Raw genomic sequence first — 8,186 nt, forward strand, 5'->3', positions numbered from 1 at the left:
AGATTCCTCTCTTCCGGAGGAAGACACAAACCATTATCAGCAAGTGTGAGCAAGAACACGGGCTGGAGAGCCAGGGACTCAAAGAGGGGTGTGGTGGAAGAGGTGATAGGTAACTGGGCCTGTGAAGGAATGAGGGAGAAATATCTGGGGGTACACCCTTAGCAGAGGCAAAGAGCTGTGGTCGTCCTTGGTGTGTGAGAAATGTCCAGGAATCTCCTGTGGCTACATTCCCTCTGCATAGTAAGGAGAGGGAGCTGCTCATCATCAGAGGGTGAGGTTGTGCCAGACTTGGGGACTATGACTTGATCTGTCAGGTGGAAATGCCCTGTGTGCCAGGAGCTGCCCCATAGGTTATGATTATGCTGATATTACCATATGTGGAAACTAAGGCACTGAAGGAGGGGCAAGAGGTCACACATATCTCACAAGATCCCAAGGTGGTAATTGGTGGACCCTAGATTTGAACCTAGTGGTATGTGGCCTCAAAGCCCTCTCTCCAGCCAGTATTTACCATCTAGATCTGCCAGCTCTGCCCCATTCCTTTGGGGGCTGTGTTCAGAGTTAGGCTTGTGGCAGAAGAAGGCCTCAAACAGAGGTGTCTTTCTACATGATACATTCAGAAGGGCTTCAGATAGTTAAGTTTAGGAAATCCATGTATGCAGCTTTTCCCCTTGGAGCTTCTTGGTTTGTTTTACCAGGGAGACATAAGTTTTACCTTGTTAAGCCAGTTTGCAGGTGAAGTATAGGGCCTCAGGTGAGGAAATGGAGTTTGAAGGAGGGATAGAGACTTGCCCAAAGTTGCACGGCCAGAAAATTATCAGGCCAGAGCACAGGCATATCTGTGTCTGCAAGTAGCAAACATTCTGCCTTTGCTTCTTCCCAGTCCCTGTTATCAAGAGCACAGAGGGCTTTTCTGCTCAGCCTTAGTCTCATTTGTCTCTTTCTCAGCCTGACAGAAATGATGGCCACTGGCAGAAGAAGGGCGTGCACTGTACCAGGCCTCAAGCTGGGCACCCACCCCTGGATGCCACCCCAGCGGGTCCCAGAGGAGAGTTGGCAACAGGCACCTCATCCCCCATGCATTTCAGCCAGTGCCACATCCTCTGCAGGTGGAGTTACCGGCCTCCCCTCCCCACGTACCCTTCCTGTTGGCACTGCCCAGGCCAGGGGGCAGAGCACAGGGTTTTCCCACACTCTGCCTCCCCTCCCCAGGACACTCCCAGGCTTGGGGTTTTTCTATAGGTTTGGTGAGGGGTGGGGGGCATAGGAGGGGACCCTGACAATAAAGAGATTGGATCCCAACTTGCTCTGAGATGGGAATGGTTTGTGTGTTCTCATGAAGGTACCCTGGCCCTCCTGCCCAACCAGAAAACAGATCTGCTGTACCCCCTTCTGTTTCCTCCTTCACTGCTTACCTGTCACGGACTATTGTCTAGGGTGCCTCATACTGATCATCTGGGCCTTAATTTCCTAAAATGGGGATTAAAGTGGCTGGTAGGGTTGTTAGGGAGGGTTAGATGTGCCAGTGCCCGTGAGAGCACCTTGGTGGCTCAGGTGCCAAGGGATTGGTCCAGGCCTCAGCTTTTCCCTAAGTCTGGTCTTTCCCAGCTCTGAAATGGTCCTAGAACCCGCTGTTTCTTCCCCTTCTCTGTGCTCATTTAAGATACCATGTTTTTTCACTTGGACTTGTCCTCTCACCAGCCTCTCAGTCTCCAGCTTCTCCCTGCCCCGTTTCTCACTGGCCACCATTGTGTTATTTCTGAATCATGTCCCTTCCCTGTGTAAAATCCTTTCCTGACTGACTTCTCACCATCAGGACAAAACACCAGTTCCTGAATTTGGGGTACATAATCCTGCTTGCCCTGGTCACTCCTGTTCTTTTGTCACCACACACAGACCTTACACTGCAGCCACACAAAACAAATCTTTCACTCTCGTAGGCAGCAAGAAATAGAGCCCCACTCCACTTACCTCACACAGGAGTTCGGCATCAGGATACATGTGGCCTGTCTACGTTTCTCTCTCTTCTCTAACTGGCCAACTTCCTTCCAACCCCAGTTCCGTCCTAACTTCACCCCTCACTCCCTTTCTTTCCCTTTATTTCCCACAATTGCCCAGTTCCCCCACATTCCAGGTTCCCAAGAGAGAACTTACTGCCATAGCAGTTATATTTTGAGCCTGTCTTAGATTTCAGGTACCTTCCCTGACCCAGTGAACTGGGTGATACATGTGTGGCCGCTTAGGCTGGCCTCATTGGTATAGGGCTATGAGTAGACAGGCACATACTCCTGTTCCTACTTTTTCTACCTGGGAAGTATCCACTCATCATATCCTGCTGTTCCAGTATCCTCATCTCTGAGAAATATCAGAGGTCCAGACCAGGGGTGAAAAATAGCCCCTTGGAAATGGGCCGAGCCCTGGCCCAGGTTGGTCAAAACAAAAGACTTAAGTCTGGAGAGATGAAGAGGGTGTCCTGAGGAAGGTCCTAGGTCCACAAGGAATGTCCTTTCCCCCCTGCAAAGTCCTCAGTGGAATATGCTTCTACCATCCTTGAATCCATAATCTTTCCTTGCTACCCAGAAGGCCAAAGCTCAATTCTTAACAGACCTGCTTGCATACCTGGCAGATGTTCTCGTGTTTCCACCTGTACAAGTTGGGGAACCACTACTCTGTACTGGAGCTTGGTCAGAGTCTTAAAGGAGTTTTGGATCCTCACACTGAGGGCTGACGTCGTAGTCCTGTGTTCCCAGAGCCTAGTGCTATCTGTCCACTGCACTGTAATAACATTCCCAGACCACGAGGCTCTACTTAGTAGTACCAGACTGAGGCACTTCTGAGCTTGGGGGACAGGTAGGACAGGAAGGGCTATAGGCTTTGTAGTATGTCAGGCATAGAGAGCTCTGAGAAGAGCAGGGAAGACCTTTCAAGGCAGGAAACATCTGCTCTACCCAGAGGCCCTAATTGCCTTGGTACCAGAAGATATCGTGGGCAGAATGCTATCCCCATGCCGGCACCCCAGGGAATAGTTACAGTGGTACCCTTGAGTGGGAGGTTCATAACCATAAAACCCTGCATACATATGCCTGCCCTCCCCTTGTCTGAGGCCAAGAAAATCATCTCCCATTTCATTGCTTAACCCATTTTTCTAACCTGAAAACTAAAAAGAGATGGTGAAGAAATGTGATACCAGATTGTGCCCACAGGAGTAATATCACTAGATGTTTCCAAGATCTGAAGTCTCATTTGTGATTCTAGCACCCATCTTGAAGGAATATCACAGCCAGTGGGTTTACTGGATTGTGATCCTAGGCAAGTCTTCCTTGCCAGGTCTCGGTTTCCTCATCTACATGAGGCGTAGGTCTATATCAGGGAGAGTATGGGCCTTATATCAGCTATTAACTGTTGTATAACAACTACCCTGAAATTTAGTTGCTTTCATAAACATTTATTAGCTTGAGTCTATGGCTTGGCAATTTGGGTTGTGCTCACCTGGGCAGTTCTACTTACCTGGGCTCTCATGGGGGTGAAGTGAGCTGGCAGATTATCTGGGGCCTGGTTGCTCCCAGATAACCTCACTCATCAAGTGGTTGACTGGTCACCTAGGCCACATGTTCCCAGCATCTAACAGGCAAGGCAGAATAAGCCCCAATACACAAATGCTCTTCAAGCTTTTGCTTGTGTCATGTTTGTAAGGTTCCGTTGGTCAAAACAAGTCACATGGCTAAGCCCAAATTCCTCTTAATTTGAAGAGCTTCAAAATATGGCCATAATTTTTTAGTCTTATCTCAGACCTAATTTCACTTGCTGTTTCAAAACATTGATTTGTAACTGCTGGAGTGCTTTTTGAAAATGTAGAGCAGTTCTTAAGACTATTAGGAAATAGTAACATGATAGTTTTGTCTTTTTTTTTATTGGCAAGGAGTTGAAATGTGGTTATGTGTCAGGTATTAGCCAATCTTGACCAGGTCATATTCTGTCCCATAAAGATATAATGCAGTGGGCCAGTTGAAGAGACCACAGAAATAAGAAGGTTGAGCAAGGCCAAAGCTTCTGGTGTCCTGGGTTTTAATCCTAGTTGGGCTATTGATTAACTTTGGGTAAATCAAAATCCTTCCACCTATGGCCACATTCTTCATAGTAAAATTTTTCCACAGTAATGGTAAACGACTTCCTATATATCTGCTGTGTAAAAGGCATGTTTTACACTTATTTAATCTCCATAACCATCCTTTATGTGGATGTAGTGTGAACTTTTAGTTACAAGTTACAGAAACTGAACTCAGACCTCCTTAGGAAGGAGTAAGTTTAGTTTCACAAATTGAAGTCCAGGGCCTGTGAGGTGAAGGGGGAGAAGGGAGAATCCCCAAAAGGGAAATAATGAATCCTATTGCTGGAAAATAGGCTTGGACTGATAGTATGACAGGTCTTCATTGTATGGTTTCATTTTATAGACATGTCTTCATTTTACAAATTTTATAAATGTGCAAGTTCTAAACATGGCCCCATTGGCAAGTAGTGTCTATATATCCTCTTCCTTTCACCTGGACTCTGTGACTAATCAATAGAATAATCTCCCAGCAGTATGCACTTGTATCTTAGGACCCAGCCACCATGCTATGAAGAAGCCTAGGTCCATGGAGAGGCCATGTGTACACATGTTCACAGACCCCAGTCAAAGCCTAGCACCATGAGGCATAATAATCAAATGATTGTTGTAAGCCACTAAGTTTTGGAGTGACTTGTATATCAATAGAACATGGACTCAAAGAGGTTATGTAGCTTGTTCTACTTTAGTATAGACGGTGTTGAACTGAGTTCCTATCCAGACTATTTGTTATGTGACCTCAGGCAAGTCACTTAACCTCTTTGAGCCTCATCTTCACTTGAAAAACAAAAGGACACATTCTTGTATAACAATATATAATAAATGAGAGTACTTATTACCTAATCCAAGTTCAGATAATTTTTCTCTTAAAAAGACCATAATTTCCTCTTTTTTTCCCTACTTATATTTATACTTTGCCTTGTTCCCAAATGTATTTCAGGCAGCTAACAAAAAGAAAGTCAATAAAATATTATACAAATGAGGCAAAGGAAGATAATCCGCAAGAAAACCTTGTGTTGATACTTGATGTCAATGAATTATTGCAGTCAAGAATATTGGTCCGGTCACTAGGCCCATGGAGCAAGCCCAGCTGGCCCTCCTGCCAGTATGAATGAATGAACACCGCTCTCCTCTGACTGGTGAGTGGGCTCCTAGCCCACATGTACCCCTCCCTGCACCTCTGCCTCTGCACTTCCTGTGGAAGGCCTGGTGATGAGGGTGTTGTGTGGGCAAGTGCACGGGTTTGGCTTTTCTGGGTACGCAGTACAGAAGCTGACAGGATTACCCATTCTCCCTTTCTGACCTGGGCCCCATCTTTTCCCCACCCTCCACTCCCTTCTAACAATAAGCCCCCTCTTACCCTTCAAACCCCACCTTCAGCATCTCCTCTATACCCTACACACCCCAGTGTCCGGCTCTGAGTACACAGCGAACTGCCGGGAGGCCAGAGGCGGTCTCATTCATCCTTGCCCATAGGGGTTTTCAAAGGGAATGTGTGATTTGGTCAACTAAATAATTATGGAACAAATGCAAACAATCCAATTCCAGCCTCTGCCTCTGTTAATTATTCTCTACCCCTGCAGCATTAGGCTCTATAGAAAGAGGGATATGTTTGCATTTCCTGAGTGCTCTTAAATACTTCAACACAGACTGAATTATTTTATTTAAACCTCACAATAATCCCACAGAGTTGGAGATACTCATCCCATGATACAGATAGGGAAATTGAGACTTGGGTGGTATGCAAACTTGGAAGTCCCTCTGTGCATGCCCTGTCATAAACAACTTCGAAATTCCTCTTCCGATTCTCACCACAACAGTTTTCCTGACTCTCCTCCTCTGCAGTTTCTTTTGCAGGCTCTTCCTCTTAAGCCAACACGTCTCTACCTTCTTTAATACTGACTGACCAAATCCCTGGCTTCAGACTCCAGACTGATCCCTCCACAATTTCTACTTTAGTCCTCCCCCAGGAGTACCAGAGTATATATAAAATGCCCCATCTGATAGCTGCACTTGGATGTCTGTCACAGGGGGATGGCCCCCCCTGTTGCCCATGTCAGCATCTTTCAGTCCTCCCTAATTGTAAGTCATGATAATTTTCCCATGACATGTCTTGGCTCTCACCCATATTTTCGTCCCACTGTCTTAGGCCCTTTTACCTCTTACTTCGACCTCTGCAATAACCTCCTATTCCCCCTTCCACTTAAACCTCCCATCAACCTTTCCTCTTTACCACTATCAGTTAGTTATTCACTGCCCAGTGGTTAATTACAGACCCCTTAGCATGACACATAAGCTTTCCAGGATCTAACCCCTTCCTTTTATTGCAACACCTCCCCTCCCCCAGTCTGGCTTCTGAGCCTCCACCAGGAATGCTTTGTCCTCTTCCATTTGCTAATCCTGAGTTCAGAAGTTGCCTCTGCAGACACCTTCCTAGCCCCTATGTGTTATTTCTATCACACCTTTTACCAGATTATATTTACGATTTGCTCATTTGTCATGTTCACTACTTTTAAGCTCCTAGAGGGCCTTTTGCTGCAGGCATTCAATAACACTTTTGAATATATGACCTCTCGCTGAGAGACAGCATTGCAGAGGCTGAGCACAGGCTCTGGAGCCCAAATGCCAGGGACTGCATCCTGGTTCCCCACATAACTATGTGCGTGACCCCCTTGAGGAAGTTGCTTATCCTGAGTCTTCATTTCCTCATCTGTAAAATGGGGATAATAGTATACCTACCTCAGACGGTTACTGTGCTGACACCTAGAACAGGTCCTAGTGCAAAGTAGGGTCTTTGATAGGACTAACCACTTATGTAAATGATCTAAGAATAGCCCAGCTTCTGGGCCACACTAAGTCATCTATCATAGTGCACTGGTGTATCTGGAACTGAAAAATGAAGCAGTCATAATTCTGAGGCCAAAATAGCTGATACTGAAGCTTGCCCAGTTTAAAATAATTAGGTTTGGTCCACTTCCCATGTAATTTGGCTTTAATTTGGTTTCTGGCTTATTTAAAAGCTCATAAAAATTGCAGCTGATAAATATAATTTTAAAAGATGCCCATTAAAATGGTTATGTTTAATATGAAGAATATTCATTAATACTTATCCCTTAGAACCGCTGGTCCTCCAATGGCTTCAAATGTGTTAAGACAAAAAGCCAAATTTAAATCAAAGGGCAATGATTTAAAGGGTTCAGGAAAATCTGTTACCAGGGAGGTTAGCCACAAGGGACCCAGTAGGTGTTTGGTCTTTTCTTCTCTCAAGAGCACCACCATCCATGTGAGAAAAGTTCCAAGCACTATGCTTCTGTTGTCATCCTTAGGAGTTTGATTTCTCTATTGGCAAGGATGAGAGGGCTTATCAAGATTACTATGAGACCATATAGATGAGAATACAGGATATAATCAATGCAGAGGGGGGACTCACCCCAGACTGTTCGTATTCTCATTTGAAAAAAGGATCACTAAGGCCCAATTCTAAAAATACACTATAGCCCTGGCTGGTGTGGCTCAGTGGACTGGGCACCGACCTAAAGGTTGCTAGTTGATTCCCAATCAGGGCACATGCCTGGGTTGCAGCCCAGGTCCCCAGTTGGGGGGCATGTGAGGGACAACCACACATTGATGTTTCTCTCCCTCGCTTTCTCCTTTCCTGTCTCTAAAAGTAAGTAAATCTTAAAAAGAAACATAACAAAATCTAAAATATGAAACCTTTGTACTGCCAGGGCAAAAGATCTGGATGGGGCCTTACATACTACGGTAGCACTTTCCCTGGGCTGTCCAGCCCAGCATTTTTCCTGCATAACACTTACCCTACAATATGTTTGGGTGTTGCCCTGGCCAAGTAGCTCAGTTGGTTAGTGTTGTTCCAATATATAGCAAGGTTGCATGTTCAATCCCAGGGTAGGGCATATTCAAGAAGCAACCAATAAATGCATAAATAAATGGAACAAATCAGTATCTTTTTTTTTTCTCTTTCCCTTCCTCTAAAACCAATGAATAAAAAATTTTTAAATAAAGTATTTGGGGGCAGGAGCTACAAAAGTTACATATTCTATGCTTTAAAAGAAATTCATTC

General features: G+C 45.3%; 1 protein-coding gene across 7 annotated transcripts in view; it reads left to right on the plus strand.

Moving 5' to 3' along the window:
* RALY (RALY heterogeneous nuclear ribonucleoprotein) overlaps nucleotides 1–1,302 on the plus strand; it is an 88,085-nt gene extending 86,783 nt beyond the window's left edge. For all 7 annotated transcript variants that reach the window (XM_090286257.1, XM_090286261.1, XM_090286256.1 and 4 more), the window contains one exon: nucleotides 949–1,302. The gene's annotated coding sequence lies outside the window, so the exon portion shown is untranslated. The remainder of the gene's footprint in view (nucleotides 1–948) is intronic.
* The last annotated feature ends 6,884 nt before the right edge of the window (nucleotides 1,303–8,186 follow it).

Source organism: Furipterus horrens, unplaced genomic scaffold, assembly GCF_987537825.1.
Source record: "Furipterus horrens unplaced genomic scaffold, mFurHor1.1.pri manual_scaffold_8, whole genome shotgun sequence".
NCBI lineage: Eukaryota > Metazoa > Chordata > Mammalia > Chiroptera > Furipteridae > Furipterus > Furipterus horrens.